The sequence below is a fragment of the Tympanuchus pallidicinctus genome, unplaced genomic scaffold (genome assembly GCF_026119805.1).
Source record: "Tympanuchus pallidicinctus isolate F22 unplaced genomic scaffold, pur_lepc_1.0 scaffold10, whole genome shotgun sequence".
Classification (NCBI taxonomy): domain Eukaryota; kingdom Metazoa; phylum Chordata; class Aves; order Galliformes; family Phasianidae; genus Tympanuchus; species Tympanuchus pallidicinctus.
In genome coordinates this window covers 22,393,291-22,416,334 of record NW_026294619.1, presented here as the reverse complement: position 1 = coordinate 22,416,334, position 23,044 = coordinate 22,393,291, and the positions used below count along the sequence as shown (strand labels likewise).

The following is a 23,044-nucleotide window of genomic DNA, read 5'->3' as shown; positions in this document are numbered from 1 at the left end:
TGACTACAACAGCATGTAAAAGTAAATGAAATAAGATAGATGAAATGTGAGCATGAGTGCAGCAGTTCCAATTTAGTTAATTAGTCTGTATTCATGCTTCAGTGATACTGCAATTATGCTACCTCATCCTTTTGTAGGCCTATTGTGTAAATGTTGCCATTATGTTCCTAGTAGCATATAAAACAGTTCGTGATATGAACCACCTACAGAGATGTCATTACAATTCTGTCAATTTAACAGTATGTATCTTAAAATTTATAATTATTTCTCTTCATGGAGAAACGATTTGCGAACTTATTAGTAGTCTTTTCAAAGTCAACTTAGTTATTTCTTGTGTGTTATATTAAACATCTGCCACTACAGGTATAATTGTACACCTACTAACAATGTTTTAAAATAAAACTCAAGGTCTATATACAATTGATAATAATGCTAGAGTTTTTTGAAATATTTTTTTCAATTTCCAATAAATTGCACTAAATATTTAGAAATATTAAAAGAACAAAGAAGCACTGATTAATATATGAACCATATATTCATATGCTTCAATTTAAAAGATACTTCATAGCAGTTTGTTTTTACTGCAGCAAACCTTACATGTTTTTCATTCTAGAGGATGGTTTAGCACATACTGATTTCAGTGGCAAAAGACCATATCTTAACATGCTGGGGAAAAAAACCACCTTTTTCCAAGAAACACTGTATATTTAAAGTTTACATGTCATATGCAGAATCTTGTAACTCTGACTGAAACATTTATATAAAATACTCACTCACTGGTTTGAAAGCACAATATCTAGATCAAAATGAGTTTCCTAAGTTTGAAGTACAGAAGTAATGCCAGTTAATAGTTAGTGTCATTTTTAAAAAAGCTTTACTAACCTACTTGTGTTCTTATGGTATTATGTTGTTCCTACAGAACAGAAATTAACAGAATAATCATCACACTCTCCATCTCTCAGTTTATTAAGGAATGAGCTACATTTCAGATCTCTTAATTGTTGGTGCTCTTCTTGGCTGGAATAGTCAGTATTCCTAAAAAAAAAAAAAAAGAAAAAAAAAGCAGTTTCCTGTTAGAATGGATGAAAAACATATAGAGCAACGAGTTTGTAAAGGACAATCCTAATGAACTGCTGAAGTGTTAGTTTAAATCAGAGAGCAGCTCCCATTTCAAAAGCACATAAACATTTTCTGCACATGTTCATAGTCCAGTTTTGTATCTCCATCACAAATAAGACTTAGTGAACTTCACAATTAACCTGTTCTTCAACCAGTGCTCTATTCTATTTAGACAGAATTTCAGTTTTATAATATCTCTAGCTCATTAATAATTTGAGCAGAGCAGCACCCAAATATTTATTCAGGTATTAAAAGCACTCAAATGATCCAGGAATACAGGGGTTTTAGTCTACTTTCACCTAGATAGTTTGAAGAAATATTCTGTTATAGCTGTTTCTCATTCTTTCAGCTAAAATGTGAGCACCTGGCAGACTTGCTTTTCCAACAATGTCAGAGTGATTTAAGTGTCCCATGAGAACTGATGCCTGTGAGCATGAGGCTACTTTCAGCTGTAGCTGAAGCTTCATCAACTTCCGCCTGATCAAGCAGCCTGTAACAAACAAACATTTTTTGAATGGCTAGAAAAAAAGTCAATACTTTTACACTTAAATAAAAATACAAGAATGGAGGAAAGAAGAAAATCTATAAAATGTGATGCGAAAACATTTCAATCATAATTTTCTTATTTAAAGTTTGGGAAAGACAGAAACGTCTGTATATGATTTAGTTTTTGCCAAAAGTATTAACAAAAGAGAATAGGTGCACCTCTGTATATCGATACCTAAATACATTACACTTTAAACATAGATCTTATAGGTAACCAATTTTACCATTTGATTTCATCTAGTTATGTATGAGCAACAGTAATTAATGTGCTACATTAGTATTTTATTCATTGAAAATAAAATAATTTCTCTCTTATTTCCAAATGTTTTTGTAAGCATGAAGAGTAGTTACTATATTGTTTAAACTCACTTTCAGCTATCCAAGTAACTACTAATGAAATGTTTTGTGTAATAATACAATAAATAGATAGATAGATAGATAGATAGATAGGTAGATAGGTAGATAGATAAAAGCTTTGTTTTCAGTAGAAAAGCACTGTCGAGTTTCACTTCTAAAGGATTTTTCATGGATGATTCTTTAAAAGGCAGCTGACATCACACACAGAAGGATTAACCTGGTACTGAGTAAAGAGTTTTGATTTTGTCTTGATTTTAGCACTCTGCAGCCATTTAGAAGGCCAAGAGTAGACTAATTAAAGGAAATCACACAGTCTTATTCAAAATATTAGTTCTTAGGTCTTATTTTTACTCAGATAGCCTTCTCTTATACTTGTGGTTTTTGTTTTTTATTTCCTTTACTAGATTTAAACTTGTGCTGATGTATAGAAAGCTACCTGTGAGGGAAGGTCAAACAATTCTTACATGTAATAAAGTTTTAGTTCAACACATACAGAGTTTGGAAGAATAATAGCAGAGTAAAGTGAGGTTTCACCATGTAACAGTCATGCAAGCCCTGAGTCTAAAATCAAAGCAACTCTACTGTAACATTATATGTAGGAATATCATGTATGGATATGTATGCATATTTGTTTAAGAATATAGGTTATTCTTAAAGTACACTTGCAGGTACTAAAATATCTATTCATTGATATTACTTTGGTCTAGTTTATTCATATGTAAGATCTTTAAACCGTTCCTCCAAATTCTCTAAAAAAATACCTATTATCTGTCATTCTCTGCATTTGGCATTTGGACTAAGTACTATATGCATTCACAGAGCTTAAAAAGCAGTACACGTTCTTACCTAATCATTAAAAAAAATATATTTTCTGATCCCCTGCTTGAATATATTAGTGTGTTTTCTTGTTAAAAACAATATCCTAAAATATATTATTTACTTGAGTGTAGCTCTTTATTTACTTCATATGGAAGGAAGGTAACTATTAACTAGAGGAAAAACATTTAGAGATGAAATCTATCATAATATGTCTTTAAATCAACTGTAAATATCTTTCTAAGGAATAAATTCTAGTACTTCCATATACATGTTCTTGATATATGAATGAAATCATCAAAATGTTTCCTTCTAAATTCAAAATCTATTAAGTTTTAAAGATATATGTATATGTTTCTACTGAGTCATGCCACTGTGTATTGTTTAGAGTCTGAAAAGAAAAACAAAAACTAATCACTGAGAGAGAACATTATACAGAGATCAATATGTAATTTTTGTGCTATCACAAAAAGTATCCATCACTTATTTCAATACTGGTTCCACACAAAGGGATTACAGATCAAAACTGATTCTCTAATAACTGGAAAAACTTGTATATTGTTACTACCCATCCCAAATTGTCTTACCCAAACTGCCTTGTATACAAAGGCCGGATAAAGAGCCTCTGCTACTATCATTCTTGCAATTAAACAAACAACAACACCAAAAAAAACACAAAAAAAACCAAAAAAACAAAGAAAAAAAAAAAACAAAAAAAAACCCATGGAATATATAAGTTTTGCTTTCTCAAATATTTTTTCGTAGCTAAGTCCATAGATTCTGACTCTGAAAAAAAGAAAAATCAAATTTTTTCATAGATTGCTATTTTCTTCCTTCTCAGTACAGTTCAATTTATTGTCAGTCATTTTGACCTGAACTTAAGTTTTCAAATCTGTCACACTGTGCAGCAAATAGTTTCTAATGGCTTTGCTAATATATAGGTATAAGTGTCTCTACTAATGGCAAAAACTTTGATTCAAAAAAATATGACTAGAGAGATGATCAGAAGTAATGCCAATCAGCTAATTGGCTATAACTCACTGCAACATAATGTATGTGTGCTTTTTAGTTTGTGAGCTACACTTGACATCAACAGAAGTCTAGCCAGATATTGGATCACTTCTGTTCATTCTGGCCCTAAAGAAAACATTAGAATATAGTACAAAGTTGAGAAAGTTGAGCAGTTCCACAAGCGGACACGAGTGGAATCCCACTTTATGAAAATAGTGGCCAGGCCCTAGGGCTGGAGACCCTTGAACACAGTGGATACAGTGGGAACAAATGAATAACTGTGGAGGTGACCTTCATCTCCAGAATATCACCAGGTGGTCAGACTTATAGAAGCTGAGGTGAAAGTGAAAATTCCCACTGCACAGCTTGGGCTATGGTCATGCTAACACTTCTAATGCTACCATTAACAGTATATTCAGTTGGGATTTCAAGTGCAGTTCCAAGAGTGAAAGATAACAATGGATGTGAAAGAATAAGCCAAAGGCCAGAAAACAACTGCTGCTTGGTTTTGTTTCTTGAAGATGATAACATAAATATTGATCAGGAAAATTTGATGATTTTGTCATGTAATAATAATGCTTATTTGATAAATGCAGAGGGGATTTTTTTCATTCCATTCATTAAGAAAGTATACAGACAAATACCTTATAATCAGCATTAATTTTTTAATAGTCTGCTCTTATCAAGAATTAGAATAGCAGTTCTAGTAATAAAATAAAAGATAAACAGTTGAATGGAGAGGTGATCCAAATATTAATTGCTTGTAAAAAAATGTTTCATTAATGTTAAAGCAAAACAAACCATTATGTAAAGTACTAGAAAGACAGAGTAATCTTTATTGATAACACAGGAAAATTAAATGAATTTCTGCTATTCAGATTTTGCTACCTCAAGATAAACTTCAGTAATGTGATATAAAAATTTTTTAGTATTTTACTGAAAATACATTCTGAAAAGAAAAAAAAAAAAGTCCTTTTTTATATAAAATAAAAATAAAAGAGGAACCTACTCAGAATATTCAACTTAAGCTTGGTAGTTGCAAGTAAGCCACTATTTCTTCAATAGGACATCTTATAACCTAACAACAATTAAAAAATAATAATTTTGTCAGGAAAGGGAGAAAAGAACTCAGCACTAAGATATATTTTAGAAATATTTAACAAAACTGCTTTTTGAATACAGGTTTTTGTGAAATAGTATGAGAGACATAAATTCTTGAGATAATATCTTGAAAGTATTTTTATATAGAGAAGTCTTTATACAACTTATTTTTAGACGAAGGATGTGATTTACTTGCAACAAAACTGATCTAAAGACAGCTTCTAGTGTTGAGTTTTCTCATTATGGACAGTTGTTTTATATTTGAAACCTTCTCTTCAATATACTCAAAGTTGCAAGCTTTGTTTCTTTCACCTTAGCTTTACCTTAAAAATAAGGAAATCACATTTTTTAATTAGCTTGCTACATATTTGCCTCTTTTTTGCAGTTATTTCCTTGATATTTTATTTCTTTGTGATTGATAAAGCCCTAGATTTTTTCTGCAGTAAAAAGATGTGAAAATAAACAAGAAAAGGGAATTCTATATATCACTCAAATATTTGACTTACAAAACATAAAAGCTTTAAATTCTCCCATTTTAATGTTTATCACCACTTATAAATTTCAGCTTGATTTCTCTTTTGACTCTGAAAACTTAGTTGAATTTAATTGCAAAATGATAGCAGGAGACCTTTTTTTTAAGAGTTTGAGTTTCTACAAGTTAATTAAAGGTGTTAATCTGAGAACTTGAGAAGGGGTTTAAAGTTTGTATCAATTGGCTCAAATAAATTCACATTAAAATGTATTCCATGCAAGTAAGAGATGTGCAACTGAGTATTATTCAAGTTGGGTCTGTCTAAGTTGATATACCTATGTGAAGAAAAGTGGTAAAGTATTTTTAATGTTAGAAAACTATAGTAATAAGTTTAAAAAAACAAGTACAAATTGTCATTAATCACGTGTGAAGGATTTCATATTCTGGGCAATCAGGGAAGAATTTATTCATTCTGCCAAAACAGCTCCTAGTTTGTCACAGAATGTACTAAGTTGATCCTAAAACAAACTACTCTCAAATCTTCACATAATCATAGTGCTATTTTGTACAGCTTTTTCAGTGCAGTATTATATATTTATTATTTGAGCAAATAAATGTTACTATCATGATTACAAATGAAATCAACGTTTTCCAGGACTAAATTTATTATTCTTCATTTGTTAAATACACGTAATTCAATGTAAATTAATGTACTTGAAAGTATTTCTATTCCTACTTTAAAAAGAGGATTTGAAGTATTTTATAACTTCTTTTTCATGTCTCTATCTTCCACTTACCTATATATGCCTGTCTCTATTTTCTTTCATTTTGAAAAATCTGGACTAAGTTGCCTTAGATTGTGACATGGTTTGATAAACTCTATTTTGATATAAGGCATTGTTAGAGCTTATCAATATTAGTTTGTATTTCAATTGTCAATTTCACCATGAGGTACTTCATAAATCAACTCCACTAAAAGTGATTTGTTTTCATAGAAAACAAACTTCCAATAGCTTATGTTTTCTCACATAAACTGTACATTTATCTAATGCATGTCAAAGCTGTTACCTCTTTGTTTTCCAAGTAGTCTGCAATAGTTAAAATGTAAATTTTTGATCTTCAGTAAATAGCCCTTGAATAGCAATAGAGTTATTTCCTAGGGATTTTTTTTTTTTTTTTTTTTAATATTATTTGTTTAAGTTCCTCTGCTAGTAATGGTAATTAGCATGCTAATTTTTTAATAAGGAGTGATGGTCATGGGAAGGAACTCTTAAACTACAAAAATAAAGAAATAATATATAAAAAAAACCACTACCAAAAACAAGCAAAACTTGTGGAACCTGATGCAGTGGGAAATATACATATTGGTTTAGAACTAAGTCTTACTAGTTACTCTGCAGGTACTATATTCTGATTTGTGGATATGCCTTTTGTGCAAGCATTATCACAAAATTTATTTCTTAAAAGCAATTTTCTTTATGGAAACAATTTTCCTATTTCTCTGAACAGATACTTTGCACATACAATATATGTAATACTAAAATTATTCTGTAAGAAGGCTGTCACATACTTTCTGTTTTCATGAAATTTGGAAGAAATAAAAGTACCCCAAATGTACCTGTAACTTCTATTTTCAAATATAATAGCTCTATCTTTTCCTGAATGTTTCTTTGCTACGTACATATTTTTCTGAACTTCTGCAGTAAGATATACGGATCCCCATGCAATATTTTGGTGTATTTTTCTTTAAGAATATTTTCTCTTTATTACTTTTTAATAATTGCTTTCTGAATCTTTAAGCATTCTTCAATGAGATAATGTATTTGTGAGGCTATCATTGTTTTCTTCTCTTGCAAATGAAACTGATTTACATTATGATTGTTGGTTTGTATAAAAGATGTGCTTATTATGATAATACCTACTTATCTACTACTTTCCATCTGAAGATCTCAAGTGGTTTACAAAGAAAATGAATATCATTACCCCTGTTTTACATATTTCTGTAGGAACTATTTAGCTCCAGAAAATTGCTTAAAGGACATTTTTCGATTGCTTCTTAGAAGGATGACAAAGAGAAAGAAGAGCAGAAGAATGAATAACAAATGTACTCTTCTGACAGGCTGAACTGGAATTTTTTTCAATAGGACTTGGAAAGCCTCTCAGAAATGATGGAGAGTAGTTTAAAATCAAAGGATTTCTAATTTACATATTGAAACAGCATCTAAGAATATTTTGTAAGAAAACAAACAGAACCACTGAAAACAAACAAATATAGGAATATAGACAGATTTAACTGATTAGATTTCTTACACCATGCATGAGGTCATTATGAACCATTTTGAAATTGATCTCCATGAATTTAGCTCAAAAAAAGTTGTGGGTTTTTTTTAAAAACATACATGATTATAGCATGCAAATAAATGAAGGTAAGGAAAAATCCGTTTTCTCAGCTTCTGCTCTCTCTGCCCAGTTTTTACGAAGTGGAATGAAAGACACTAGGAGTATTTTTCTTAGCATGTAAAATAGAAAAATAATTTAAAATAATGAATCATGTCATTTAACTCTCATTAAATGCTAACAAGATTCTAATTGACTTAATGCATAGGACTGTGATAAAATAAGAATAGTCAGACAAAGTGCTGAATTTTGCCATTTATCAGCACTCCTGTTGCCCTTAATTACCATAGCTAACATGTCTGAACATGGGAAACAGAACAATAGATGTTTTTCCTACTGCATGATTTTTGACACTGCTGCAATAATAGAGGGGATTTCATTTGAGGAAAACAGCCTGATATGAATTTTAAGAGCTAGTTCCTCAAGTTCTGACTACTTCAACTGTAATATTTACAGTTATATTTGTACCTTTATGTATTGAATTTTCAGTTCCTTAGAACCTTAGCTCTGTGTAACAGGACTGAGACCATGCATGTATAGAAGCTAAATTGCAAACAGGTTTCTGTGTTGCTTCCTGTGAGAAATTTAAACTTTCAGTTGCACTGTTACAAAAATATTTTTCTTTTAAAATAATGTCAGAGAAATAATATATGTTATATAATAATATGTAATATGTAATAATAATGAACTTGAATGCTGTATTTAAGCTTCTTTATTTACCAAGCATCTTGTGAAGAGGAAAAATGAAATGTGCAGGTATGCCAAAGAGCAACTGTCTAATTGTTTTGATTCCATTAAAGTTTTTGCCACAAAGAGCTTCTTAATAAATTATATGAGGAGAAAGATACTAGTACTTTACTTCAGCATTAATTTTAGTTAAGTGTTTATAGATTGTTTTGGATCTAGGCTTTCACTCCAGATGTCTATCCACAATTTGTGTATATAAAATTGCAAAAACAAGCAAAAGCATCATGAAATTATATTTCAGTCAAAGCCAAACATTTATCAAGATGCATAAACTGAATAATATTTGCTATTGAGAAATACCACAGAAATGCTTGTAAAACATCTAAAGTAAGCAACACCAAGTACTGCCTTATGAAAGTTAGGAACTTATGAAGATTATGACAGGAAATTTTAAGGACTAATCTCTAAAGCCATATAACACATACATGTAAAAAAATAAATAAAGGCAAGAAATGTCCTAATATAGATCAGTAAAATATTCTACATAAGACAACATTTTATGATGTTATACAGTATTTATCAGTGCTCCCTTTTTTTGGTCTCTTTTAGAATTTCAATGGTTATTTTTAAGAACCATTAACTACAAATTGAGTTCAGAAAGCTTACCAATATTAGTCCTGTTCTTGTGTTGAAAATCATGCTGTCATAGGCTGTTGAAATTCTGAGATAAGCTTTTAACAGTAAAAAAAGATGCTACTATGGAACTTTTCATTTTCTCTTTTTCATCTACAAATAAATTTGTAATGAGTTTATTGTAGGCTTTGTTTTACAGTGAAAGTGCATAAGATTCTTATTAAAAGTTAAGCAAAATTTCAAAAAGGAAAATAAAGTGTAAAAACATAACTGCAAAAGAGTACATGCAGCAGAAACTGCTTAAGAAAATCATCTTTCACCACAGTGGGAAAAAGCTGAGTTTTCCAGAAAGCAAATATTTGCTTTCCTGTTTCCAATATGCAAGGGAAGAGATACGGTTTATTGGAAAAGGTTTTGTAAACATTTTTATTTTCTTCCCTGGTATTTAAATAGAATTAGCTCAATAAAAAATATTCTCTTATGCTTATCAGAGCCTTATACTGCCCTTTTCATTCATGAAACTCTACTAGTTAAATTTACATGACTTTCTAGATTATTATCATACTATACCGATTATTTTATGGTTTTAGTTTCATTCTTACAGTTAACTATCTCAATGGAGAATAAAATACCAGTGTAAAACATCAGTTGTCCAAGGCTGTTCTTTTTTTTTTTTTTTTTAATGTGAAGCTGTCTTAAATCACATTATTTGAAGCCAAATTAAAATAAAGTGTGAATTAATTCATCACATCACAAGTAAACAACACAGACAGAAGCAAGCTGTATGGTGAAGGAATCATAGAATTATAGAAGGGTTTGGGTTGGAAGGGACCTTTAAGATCATCTAGTTTCAAACCCCTGCTACAGGCAGGGACACTTCGCACTAGACCTGCGTGTTCAAAACCCCAGCCTTGAATATTTCCAGGAAGGGGATCATTCAAGCATGCTGCCTTGCAATAGAAGATTACACCAGAAAATTGTTAGATATCCATATACGTTTTACATATGTTTGTGTCTCTCTGGTCTTGGTTGATTGCATTAGACAATCTTCACTGCGAAGTCTTGGATGATAAAAAGGAGGGGATAATCCTTGCACCCAGAAACCATTCTGTGGCTCTTCTTTTGTCGAGGATTTGTCATGCACTTTATTAGCTTTATAATCTTTCTACACGTGAGCAAACTTTTCTTTGTTATTACTAGATGTCTTCTCTTATGTTTAACTGTTTTGTAAACAACTCTTTTCTTAATGTAATCTAAAAGTCTAGTCCCTTCTGTCTCACTTTGATTATCAGAGCAAGAGGAGAATCTTTGGTATATGTTTACCCGACGTGAGATTAAAAAACAACGGTTCAGATGTCGTCCACTTTATTACAAACCCTAATCACTTAGAAAGATGGGGAAGAGAAACCGGCAACTGTTACGAATTAGGGTGGTGGGAAAGGGAAAGCTGGTGATAGGAAAGATAGGAAAGAAGCAAGAATTACGAAAAGCAGGGACAGTCGCCACCAAGATCCAGCAGCATCCCATTGCATGCCGTTCCAAGGATCTGAGGCCAATACAGGAGTAAAAGCGCATGGGAGAGCAGCAGCCAGCGTGGCCAGCCTTAGGCAGCAAGCAGGTTCAGCAACAGTCTAAGAGAAACAGGCAGGTCTCACCTAGCAATCCCAGGAGAGTCTGTCACCAGGCAGATATCATGTCATGAGGCATCTGAATTCAGACACCTATCCTCTTGGTTGCAGGTCCCTTTTTTATCTTTCTTCTTCTGTCAGCATGGCATTCCTTGACACTTTGGTAAGATTCATGTGCAAGCACTCCTAACCACTTAGGTCATGCACAGCACCCTTGAGCATGCAGGTATGGTTATATCCCTCGAAATGACCCATACAAAAGACTGCTTATCAGCCATTAAGCCGCTACTCATCTCTCTCACTGCTTGACCCTGGTCTGCAAATTTTCAGACAAAACATTTCTCCAACTTTGACAAGGACTTGCCTGGACTTTTCCATCTGCTCCTCAGCAAGCAAGAAGACAAAGTTGCAAAAATTATCTCTTACACCTTCCTTTCTTGGCTATTCTGTCCCAGGAATAAATCTTTTGCTGTCCTTGCACTGCATCAATCTGTATATTAAAAACACATGACATAAATATCTAAACAGGTTAATTGTGTGTGTCTCATTATGGGCTCCTAGATGAGACTAGACATGCAAATAATTAATCACTCTGGGGTGAAAGTCAATTATCTCACTGATGTTCCTTTCAGATTGCCCTCCAAACTAATTAGTGTTCAGTAGATAGTTTTCTCCAATTAAATTTCTGGATCAAAAAGAACTTGGGAAATTTGGAAGCTAAGATGAACACAGAGAACAGTTAATTGGAAAAAGAATCATTGGTTTTATAAATGTACACACACACACATAAAAAAAAAAAAAAAAAAAAAAAAAAAAAAAAAAAAAAAAAAAAAAAAAAAAAAAAAAAAGAAAAAGAACATAACATGACTTTAATGGCAGGCCAGAACTTTTTCTGCAGAAGCATATGAAACAACTGAGGTTACAGTCTGATATTGCATGGTTCCAGTATATGACCATATTATGCCCTTAATATCTTTGCATGTGGAAGGGCCAACAGATTTGCTTGATTCATTTAGCAGCTGTATCACAGGAAGAATCAGAGCTCTTCAAAATCAGACCTATATGATCTTTGTTAGAAGATCAATTCTGATTGGTTTACTTTTTGTGTCTTTTGCCTCTGAGGATTAACTATGCACTGAATTTATTTGAATCTCCCTGTTTTGAGCTTTGACCCACCTACAGTAAAATCTTCACTGACCCTGCACAGCTTTCCTTTCAAAGAAGATTCCTTTACCTTCCTGTCCAGGAAACTAACTATGTAGTACTATGACTGTTCTCCTCTGTGTTCTGAATTCCAAATTCTCCAGCTTTCTCCTGTCTACAGCTATCCTAGACAATTAAACAGGTGCAGAACCTGGGCTTGTGCACTGGCACAGTCACGTGTGCTATTAAATAGTAAAATATTATCCAATCTTAGCTTGATGCTATCCAATACTTTTTCAAAGACTAAAAAGAATTATAAGTCCTCTTTTCTGACTGTTGTTTACATTCATCTTAATCCCAAATTTTCAACAAGGGCAAGAGAAGCATTGACCCTGCTGGGCAGAGCCATTCATCATTATCTTCCCTTGAACCACCAGTAGGTCTTCTATCAAGTCAAGAGGTTTGATTATATCAACTATTTCCATCTTCTTTAATGCAGAGTCTATAAAATTGAACCGAGAAATAGAAGTCTAATAAAGATTTAAAAGAAACAGTCCAAGCAGATTCCTCAGTTTATACATTTTTATCTCCCAAGTAGTCTTTTCAGCACCTCTAAATCCTTGCACTTTTATGGGAAGTAAAATCATGATATTGAAGCTTTTACAGTTGAATAGCTAAAATGTTGTTGGTATTTTAAGAGAAACTGCATTTTAAACATATTTCAACCTGTCATAAGCTAGTTCATGAATTGCTGCAATTCACTAAAGTGGCTTATGATTTATTGAGTTTTGTACTGATTGAAACTATGTTTCTACATATGTGCACACTTAGATACACCATATTATAATTGTACATTTTGTAATAAGAAATTGAGATTTTACAGGTTGATGACTTTTGTTGCCGAGGGAAATTGAATATAAGTGTTTGTCTAATGAATATAAAATAATTAATCCAATTACACAGGTGAGACAAAATATGTCTCAGATGTTTTCAGATATTTGAAAAGTTTGTTGTGGAGAAAGGGAATAACTCTGAAGTAAGTGGTCTATATGAATGTTAGTATAAGAACAAATTAATGGTCACAACATTCTTGAAACAATTTTAAACTTTGCCTTGATGAAATCATGCTACATAAAATGTAGAATTTTTATCATTTATTTTAACATTAATCATATATAATATTGCAATTGTAAAAGTTTTTTTTTACATGGAAAGATGAATCCTTTTTGCTGGCTAATTCTAAAGCATGCCACCTGACACAATAAATCTACTACAGTTCATGTGAAGCCTTGTGTAGAGAAACACAGAGATTTTTTTCTACGTATTTTCCATTTACTTCTAATCACTGTTTAGATATGTTCCTTTTAAGATGTCTGAGAAAACAAACAAACAAACATGCTGAATATTCTGATTGTGCAACACTCAGAAATATTTTCATGACAGGAATAAAAGATAGTCAATTGAGCCAGTATATGTTTCAGTGTATGTGTATGATTTCTAAGTCACAGGCTGATGTTTATGTCCTTTTCAAATATATCTCAGTCAGTTTATGCTAGCAAATTTTTATGCATCATCAAAATCATCTCCACTTGGATTAAAATCAGTAGAGAAAATCTGAGAATCAAAAAGTGATGAATAATAAAAGAGAAGTGCTTATATATGGCCCTTGCTTTGTAAAAGTCTTCCTAAGATGGTGCTTCTGAAAAGCAGGAATTTTCTTTTTCTATGAGATGCAACTCGACTCTTGCCCTTGTCTTCTGATTGCCTTTTATTTGTCTGTAGCATCTTCAGACTCAGACAATGCAGTATACTGTCATTGCATTTTTATTAAAACAATTGACTGGTGAGGTGGTCCATTCATACATACATACATACCTACATACATACATACATATATATTTATTTATTTCCATTTCTACTATTCCTTGTGACCCTTTTAAGAGAAAGAAAGTATCCATTATTAATGCCACACGTCTAAAATCCTTGGGTGCAGGCATAAACCCTAGATTAAGATTTTTCTAACATTTGTTGAAATTTTATACTCTGAATAGTCTGTGTAGTTCTCAGACTTCATGCAACCATGAAGAAACTTTGCATGGCACTTCTTTGGTTTAATGACAAACTTTTATTTTTATTGCTTGCAGTTGGATCCTTTATATGCATGTCTGAAACATGCAAATTTGAAAACTAGATAATAGGAATAGGGATTTTCTATTGCATCCAATTATTTCTGAATAAACTATTTAGTACACCCTGCTGTTAAGATCAGAGAAAATTATATTTTATGTAATTTTCACATCCAGCTCCTGAATAATTATTTCTGAAATTCTTTACTCTTAGCATGGAAAGACTGGTATGAGAAGGTAACATTTAATTTATACATAGGCATAGAACATTAAAGAAGGATTAACTTCTATTTAAAATATATGAATCACCTTGATGACAGAAAGAAAATAATCTGTAACTGCAGTTTTAATGTTTATATACTGTTCTCACCTGAATTAAATTTTAAATTTGCCTAGCTAATGTGGATTTAGTTTGCAGTCGTATTTTTTATTCCCTGTAAAAGAATACAAAAATATCTATATTCTGCTCACCATCTAACAAAATAGGAAGTCAGAACTGTCTAAATGCCAACCAGAATTCCACTGACAGTTCATGGGATTTACCCTTCTTCGGTCACTTCTTAATCACTACCATCCTTTTGAATACATGTGAAGAAAAATCTTTGCATGAGATCCACAATAGGCAGCAGTTGTAGCTGAAACACATGCAATTTCTGTATTTGATGATATGGATTATATACTACATTCAGCACTCAAAACTCATAGGACTATTTTAGTAAGTTGATGCCCACTCAGCAAACCTCTCAGCTCTCCTAAAATATGTCTGAGGAAACAAGGAGAAAAAGATAGGTAGTTGAGATAAAGATGAAGTCAGTTACAATTATTGTCATAGGCAAAAAAATTTGGGGAAAAATAAATTTATTTGTTAATTAAAGTAGGAAAGGATAGTGATGAGAAAAAGAAAACAAAACAAAACTGAACTAAACTAAAGGAACTCTTCCCTCCCACCCAACATGTCACAGGCCACCCACCCTGCAGACTTCTTCTACCAACACCACCTAATTATAGCCAATAGAGTAGCAGTGTATTGTAATCTTAAGAATAGGTGACATATCAAAGGATTCCAGTAGACAAAATAAATTTAATTCTAGTCTGTGTTAAACTTAACAAGGATTCTCTTTCAAAATGAGATTTTGTGTCATTCTAAAGCATGTGTTGCCTACTATATGATATAAACATTATATATTGTGAATTAATATTTCATTTGCTTTACTTTCCAACAATAGACTGAGTTCAGGATTTTTCTTATTGTATCATTGCTGTTGATCATGACATACTTCCACTCAAAGCAGGGGATAAATGAATAAAAATGTAATCAAATTTAGTTCCAAAGTTTAGTTCCAAAGACACTGCCATTCTCTCCAGCTGTTTTCATTACACTAGGATACAAATAAAAAATCAGAAATAAAAAATACTAGGATACAAATTTTTAAAAAAAGTCTGTAAACAAATTTAAACATAATGATTGTGAAGTTATTCACTAATGGCTAAACAATTCTAATCTGAAAAAAAGCATCTCTGTCATGACAGACGTTATCTTAGATGGGAAGACAAGTAAATAACTGGTCTGCTTTTTATTTCTGAAAGTGTTGAAATTATGGAACCACATCATTACTGTCCTGTTTCTAGTTAACCAAATGCAAGTCAAGTATAGACCTTTTTGTTTTATTGGGCTGCTGTCAAGGTACAAAAGTGTGCATAGTTCCTGATGTAGTATCTTTGTGACAGGATGTGATATGACATAAAGTCTTATTATCCATGGATTCTGTTTGATTGTGGCATACATATAGATTCTAATAACTTGTAAAGGGAGTCAAGTATGATTTACAGATGGATGTTTTAAACACCTGCAATCTGATAGACCAAAGCCACTTAGATTTTCAGTAGTTTGAAGTTGGACATGAGAAATGGGAAATTTTCTGCACAGACGTTATGTTCCTTATGTTCCTCCACAGCTTGAGGAGGAGCATCAACAATCCACCAAAAAATACCCATGGAAGACTAAGTTGTAGAGATGTGGTCCCACCAGAATGCCATCTTCACAGAAGAAAAAGAAAAGATGTAATGCACGCAATATATTTGGCAGATTCCTGTGTCTAAGAGTCTTTATTCTCAGCTTCAAATCTCTTTTCTGGCTTGTTCTAATATCCTTTGCTACGAGTTTTCCCTTTTAGTGTGTGGGCCTAATCTGATACAAAGATTTGTTAGAGAGGTCAAGTGTAGAGTTAGTAGAAGAATGGAACACAAAGGTGGTAAGAAGGATGAAAGAAAAAATAATGTGAAAATTTGTACTGCACATTTGTAAAGAAAAATGTTATTTTCAGAGCCATCAGAATGTTGTCAGCTTTTATGAGCATATAAAATACAGAAAGAAGTAGAAGAATCATCTGATTTTGAAGACTTCCATGTATATATTTTACTATAAATAAATTAATAGCATTTTTCAATTTAAACACATTTAAATTAAGCAGTTGGTTTCTAAGAACAAATTTTACAATGAATTTTTTCCTTACAATTTCACCGTGCTCATTGTCATCCAACTAGTAGGTTAATTATAGATTTTTTTCATACAGTGAATCTTGTGTCGTACATTGCAGAATGTTGTGTTACTGCAGCATGAAATGCAAGTAGAAAATGACTTTTCTTCTGGAAAATTAAGCCTACATCTTAAAATTTCAGCAGGGAGAAACTGTTTATAAATAAGATGTAGCTGATTTTTAATATTTAGTTCTCACTGCAATAATAACGTGAACTTAACTGGCAAAACATTGACTCCCTGCTGCTGTTATGTATTCTTACTTGAGCTCTCCTGGCAGAAGCAGTACAGGGAATCATCATTTCATTAGTATTAAGAAGAGTTGAGTGTTCATGAACTACTACTGATTTAAACAGTTGGCTTCTAATTTATTAGCCTTCATCCCATGACACTCAAGAAGATGAAAAAAAAAAATACACCTTAAGACAGATCAATTAAGTTTAATTTCTCATTGCAGTAATTTCAAAATGTACATATTTCCACAATGGATAATTTGAACCTCTGTACAAACAAATCTAAACAACAATTAGCTAATTAAATATGAAACAAAATCATGGGTGAGTTTGGAATTGGGTTTTCATACTACTAAGTCAAAACCTTACTAGTATGTTGTACTTAAAGAAATTTCTAATGAAGTTCCTAAATTTAATAGGAACTTAATACAAAACAAGACAATGTACTTTCATATCTAATTGACACATTGTTCTTTCAGTATCACATAATTAATTCAGATCTGACCTTTCGTGATTTTTTTTTTTAATTATTATTTTGTGTGTGTGTGTGTGGAGGACATAGGCACAAATCTTTTAGCACTTCACTAAGGAGTAGCACGGCTACTTAAGTCAGAGACAAAGTTTTAATGACAACAACAGAGGGCAATTTATAGCCCAATTGTATTTTCAGTGACTGTAGTGGCTTGTGTAATTTATTGGCTTTAAAAGCTGAATAAGGCTTTTAACAGGTCAAGGTTAGAAAAGTATGTTTCCCTAAGTGCTGAGTACGCAGAATTTTACTAAAGAAAGCATTTCCCTTCTACAGCCATTATATATTCAGATCACAGTAGTTTCCAGATTGCACAAGGTGTCTCTCCAGGGATACATATATTGTGAGATATCGTGAGACCATATGTGGTGGTCTCTAAGCAAAAATATGTGACAGGGAATCAACTGTTTCCATATGTTTTCCACAGGACGTATTCTGTGTAGTACAGAGGGTTGGTAATTGAGGTTTTTGTTTGTTTGTTTGTTTGTTTGTTTTAATGACTTGAAAATGTGATGAACAAGTTAGCTCTGAATTGCAAAGACTCTCTTTTGTCACATGGTGCAATATTTCCTTTTTAGTACAGTAGCTATTCATTTTTTCACTGACTATAATAAATGAGTGACAGTTATTAAAGGTCTATTTTTTACACTGCACAGAATGATTCCAGGCCCTAATGTTTGTGGCATTAAATAATATGCTCAGAAATGTTTTAAATTTGAAATGAAATTCCAGAAGATAATGCTGATACAAGGTACAAGTCCTACCTGAAATCTCCTCAGCTCTGCACTTAGCAAAGTTCTTCAGCCATTGTATCCCAGATATAATCTACGAAATAGCTATTTGACCTCGGCTGCAAAACAGCTGCTTGGGCAGAGCCTTCTCTGAGACACTGAAACTAACTGCAGTATCAGTGTGGGAGAACTTCATTAATAATGCTGAAATTTTTGAAATTTGGGAGTTTTTTGTTTTACTGCAAACAAGGCAGGTTTCTCTAACAAAATCTTAAGTTCAAATTATTTGCTATTAATGTAGTCTGCACCACTGACCTTTCATTTCAATATAAATAGCATATAAAATACCATACAAGCAGAAATTAGTTTAGAGAGATAGAAAATCTCCTTAAGTGACAATTAATAGGCAGGTTATAGATCATCAGGATTTATAGTTCTTCCTAGAAGTTAGGTATTGAGTGAAATTGAGTAGATAAAACATCATTGCAGGCTATAACATTATTGCTTAATAGCAAGAAAAATTTGCATTAACAAGTATTAGTTTGCAAAAGTGAAGGCAGAAAAAAAATGTGTTTTGCTTCTAGAGTCACTTTGAATGAGCAGTGAAATCGGCTTGAATTATTATTCAGAAGTTTAAGAATAAAACCAGTAAATACTTTCCCAGACATTTTTAGTGTGCTGAATTTCCTCCCTACATTCAGTTCTTTGAGTGAATAACTAAAGGATTTTTGTTACATTAAACAGAGACTCGGTTACTAGAAAAACTAAACTGCGCTGAAAAATTTAGAGATAGATAGCTTTCAACAGCTTCTGTAGCAGGTTCAGAGGATATACCTAAAGAAGAAGGCATGTTCAATCCATGGTTTACAGGGTATGCAGCCGTGAATGGCTAGTAATTTGGCCCCACAAGATCATAAAATTTTAGTATTATTATGTGATTTTCAGTAATATTTTTAATGAAAAATGACTTCATGCAGCTTGATCACATAATGCTGTAGAAGGGAGGGTGCAGTCTGAGGCTAACTGTACCTCTTGCGCACACCACACCACAGTCAAATCAAAACCCACACGTATAGCACTTTACATGCACTTGTGCCATTTGGGGACAACAGTGATTGCCAGTTACAATGTTTCAGCCAACCTACATGTACATGTGCCTGTGAAGGCATGTGTTTTGTTACTATATAAGTTTCATGCTTAATTATTAAACTTGGGCTTATGTTATTTCCTAAAATAATTTAATAAATTAACATGTTAACTGTGGAAGAAATACCCAGACTATTCATGTGCTGCTGACCAATTTTCAATATCTTCAAAGGACAAATTGACTTATCTGTTATATTTCAATCTGTAAAGGTGTTCAAAATGAAACGTTAATTATGATAAGCTCAAGTTCTGGCAAATAAATTTATGCACTTTGAAATGTATTTAAGTCCACAGATATATTATCTGTGAATTTTCAATTGGAATGTATGGAGGTACAATCAGACACTGAACTCTAAAAAAAGAATGAATCACATCTCTATTACATGTGGAAAAATGTTTTGTGAATATTGATTCTCCGACAGGATTGCATGTCCTACATTCATTGAAAGAGTCATTTGGACCTTGCAGTGATGTTTCATTTCAGATAATGCAAGAGACACTCAGGTGCAGGGCTAGTGCATGTTATTCAGGGCTGTTGGATCCATCAGTTTTCACTGTTCCTGTTCCCCTAATAGGAAAATTAAATTCTCAGGTTTCTATGAGGGAAAGGAAGGACTGTTGGAGGATAAAGGCTTTGTCAGTCTTCTTGTGGTACTTACTTGGGTGGCCTCAGTAAATGGAACGATATTGAGATCTGCCATCATCTCTGGTAAGTAGCAAAATTAGATGTTATTGACTGTGATTGGAAGTTATAACTATATTCTGGAAGATATTTTTTGTTTCTTTGTTATTTCACATTCAAAAAAGTATGTAACAAATAATTACTGAAAACAACTCATAGATTATTTTTTCCTCTGCAATTGCTTTATAGTCTTAAGTCTATTCTTCATGATAACAAATATCTGGTAGCCTTCTGGTAAGTATTTTTAATTTATTTGTAGGAACATGTACACACTAGCCTGTTTCTCTATATGATAAATATATGAATTTCTGACACATTATTTCATGTATATGTCTTATAATGAAAATTCTTATTGAAACATCAGGATTACAAGGACAACATTCCTTATACTGAATTTAGGAACAAGTGACAAAGAAGACAACTGATGCGACATTAAGTAGTAAATTCATAACTGCATAGTGCCTAAATTCATAGCTGTGCTTAATATCTAAGTAAATATTAAGTATAATCATTTAAAAATATGTCCAGAATAAAAGAAAATATGTATAAAAGTGAAAGAAGATAAGTGGTTTACACTCTCTAATTACATTTTATTCACATTAGAAGTATTCTTTAGATAAAGTACTTAATGTGTTGTTTAATCAAAAGAAAAAAAAACTGTTTAAAAGGAAGGAGAACAGTCTTTAATGCTGAATGGAATGTTATGGTAGTATTAAGCAGTAAAATAGCATCAAAAGACACGTTGTGTTTCAAAGAGGAAGAAGTAAAGAGCACAGAATTCTACACATTATAAAATAAGACTAATGCTCAGTTTCTGTTTATAATCATGTTAGAATCTTTTAGAGGAACAAGCCACAATAAAAATGAAATGTTAAGTGATGTTTTCTGTTCTTAAAATAAATAAATAAATAAATGAAAAATTAAGGGGTGGGATGCATATAAATCTAGAAAATCTTAACTCATAAATGCAATAATGGGCTTACATTTCCTATGTTCAGAAACTGCTCAATTGCAGTTTGTAGATCATGCACTAACAGCATATTACTGTTATCAAAAAAATACTGTGAAAAAAGATTTAATACTAAACTGGGTGAAATGACATCCTTAGCTTTTTCTAGTCCTTGGAATTTCAGTATAGAGAAAGAGGTAAATCTGAAGGGACAGAAATGGATGAGAAAGAAAACATTACAGGCTTTCCATATTTATATTTTATTTGACTGCGTAGGCAACGCTTAATAAGTGGCTACTTTATTTCATAGGAGAGATTTTTATAGGCTGTTCATAACTTTATTTTCTGTTACATTATTTGCATTTCAGAGTTACTTTGTGAAGAGCAGATCATGTAATCATTCCAAATAATAACTGCAGAGGGAGAACAATAACAGTGGAATACTGAACTATTTCCACAAGGTTAAAAATTAGCACAGAAGTAAATACTGCGTGATAAAGGAGCCACGACTGTAAGCAATGAGAGGAAACAATCAAAAAAAGTTCAACAAAAGTTTTGGCCCGAAGAATTTATATTTCTAATTGTAAATCTGAATGTGTTTGTTTTTCATTTGTTGGTGGTGTTATTCTTTCTTACCTTTTTAAAATTGTTTTAAATTTCTGCTCTGCAAGCATTTCTTCGTATAGTTAAGTAGAAAAGAGCTGCTCAGAAAGCTTTGCCTCTTATTTTATGATGCTGGCTGACAACATCTAGACAGTAGATGTAGTATATGTAGTAGTAGTGGTGGTGGTGGTGGTGGTAGTGGTGGTGATAGCATGGGAGTAGAGGCTGAACCTTCCCACCATTATTCCGTTGCATTTTGTTGCCATGTGACAACAGAGAGGCAGTCTGACACAATGGCGTCTGAAATGAAAGAGCACATGGAGCAAAGGCGTGTCATTGATTTCCTCCAGGCAGGAAAGATTGCACCCATTGACATTCATTTATGCCTGCTGAACTATTACAGAAATGAAGCAATGGATGTGAGCACACTGAAGAGGTGCATTTCAGCAGCAACACCACAACCTATTGTTGTGAGAACAGCATGCAGGCTCTTGTTCATCACTGGTGAAAAGGCATAGCTAATGGTGGTGATTATGTTGAAAAATCATGTTTTGTAATTAATAATTTGGCCTACTAAATAGCATTATTTCTTGTATTGGTTGTAATTTCCATGCAAATTTCCAAGTGGCCCAGGCAAGCCAAAAGTTTGGACACCCATGCCATAGTCTGAGATATTAGACTGAATATCTAGACTGCTTATAGAGAGAGAATATATAGACTGCTTATTTCTTGAGGTTTTATTTTATTTTTTATTTTTTCTTAAATTGCATTTATTTCTGATGTATTAAAGGCTACATAGTTTTTACTGATGCTGCAATAGACATTTTTATTCCTATAAAATATTTGCAATTTTTTGGATGATTTTTTTTTCAGCATTGTTTCTGCTTTCGCTTTTTTTTGTGGAACTGTATTTTTATTTCCCTAATCTGAAGAAAAAAAATTCTACATTTCCTTATAGTTCTTTTTATGTATTTTTCATTTTGAAGAGAAAATGTTTTTATACATATTATATTTTAAAATGAATGTGTCTGATTTTATTTATTTATAAATGTTTATCCACTGTATATTACCTTTTTGAACAGCTATAATGGTGATAGCTCAGATTTTTCCTAACACCCTTGAGATAAAGTTTTTCTTATATTGGGATATCTATGTATAGAAATATTTTATTTTTCTGTGTTTGATTTTTATATCTTCCAATGTAGAATTTGCAAGTGAATAACTAGCATATAAAGCATGGGAGCTAATTGTTACTAAAAAATTTAAAATTGGAACTATGATGTGTGTATTCTTCTTTCTCCCTTCTAGGTTCTCTTACACATTAAGATAAGTAAAGCCTTGATGTAGATAGCCATGCAGTTTTTCCCTTTATTTGTATTAAAAAGTCTTTCATTATTAATATTTTTTAGGCTATTCATGATGTCATTCTTGCTGTTGAGAAAGATGGATAAAGCTGGATAAAATTGATTTTGACAAGAAAAAGCAACAATTACTGTGGTAAACAAGGTCTCCAGAAGGATTCAAATAAATTTCCACCTTGTGAATGAAGGGCTTTCAGATATGAATACATTCAAATTCCACCAATTGCAACTCTACATA

The 23,044-nt window shown here is 32.2% G+C and overlaps 1 long non-coding RNA gene across 3 annotated transcripts in view; it reads right to left on the bottom strand.

Annotated features, from left to right (window-relative positions):
• LOC128072975 (uncharacterized) overlaps nucleotides 1-23,044 on the bottom strand; it is a 243,766-nt gene that overhangs the window by 116,592 nt on the left and 104,130 nt on the right. Inside the window, exon 2 of one of the 3 annotated variants that reach the window (XR_008202555.1) lies at nucleotides 11,550-11,634. This is a non-coding gene — a long non-coding RNA (uncharacterized LOC128072975). Of the gene's footprint in view, nucleotides 1-11,545; nucleotides 11,635-23,044 lie in introns of all 3 variants that reach the window. The other 2 variants (XR_008202556.1, XR_008202557.1) reach the window with 2 other exon arrangements.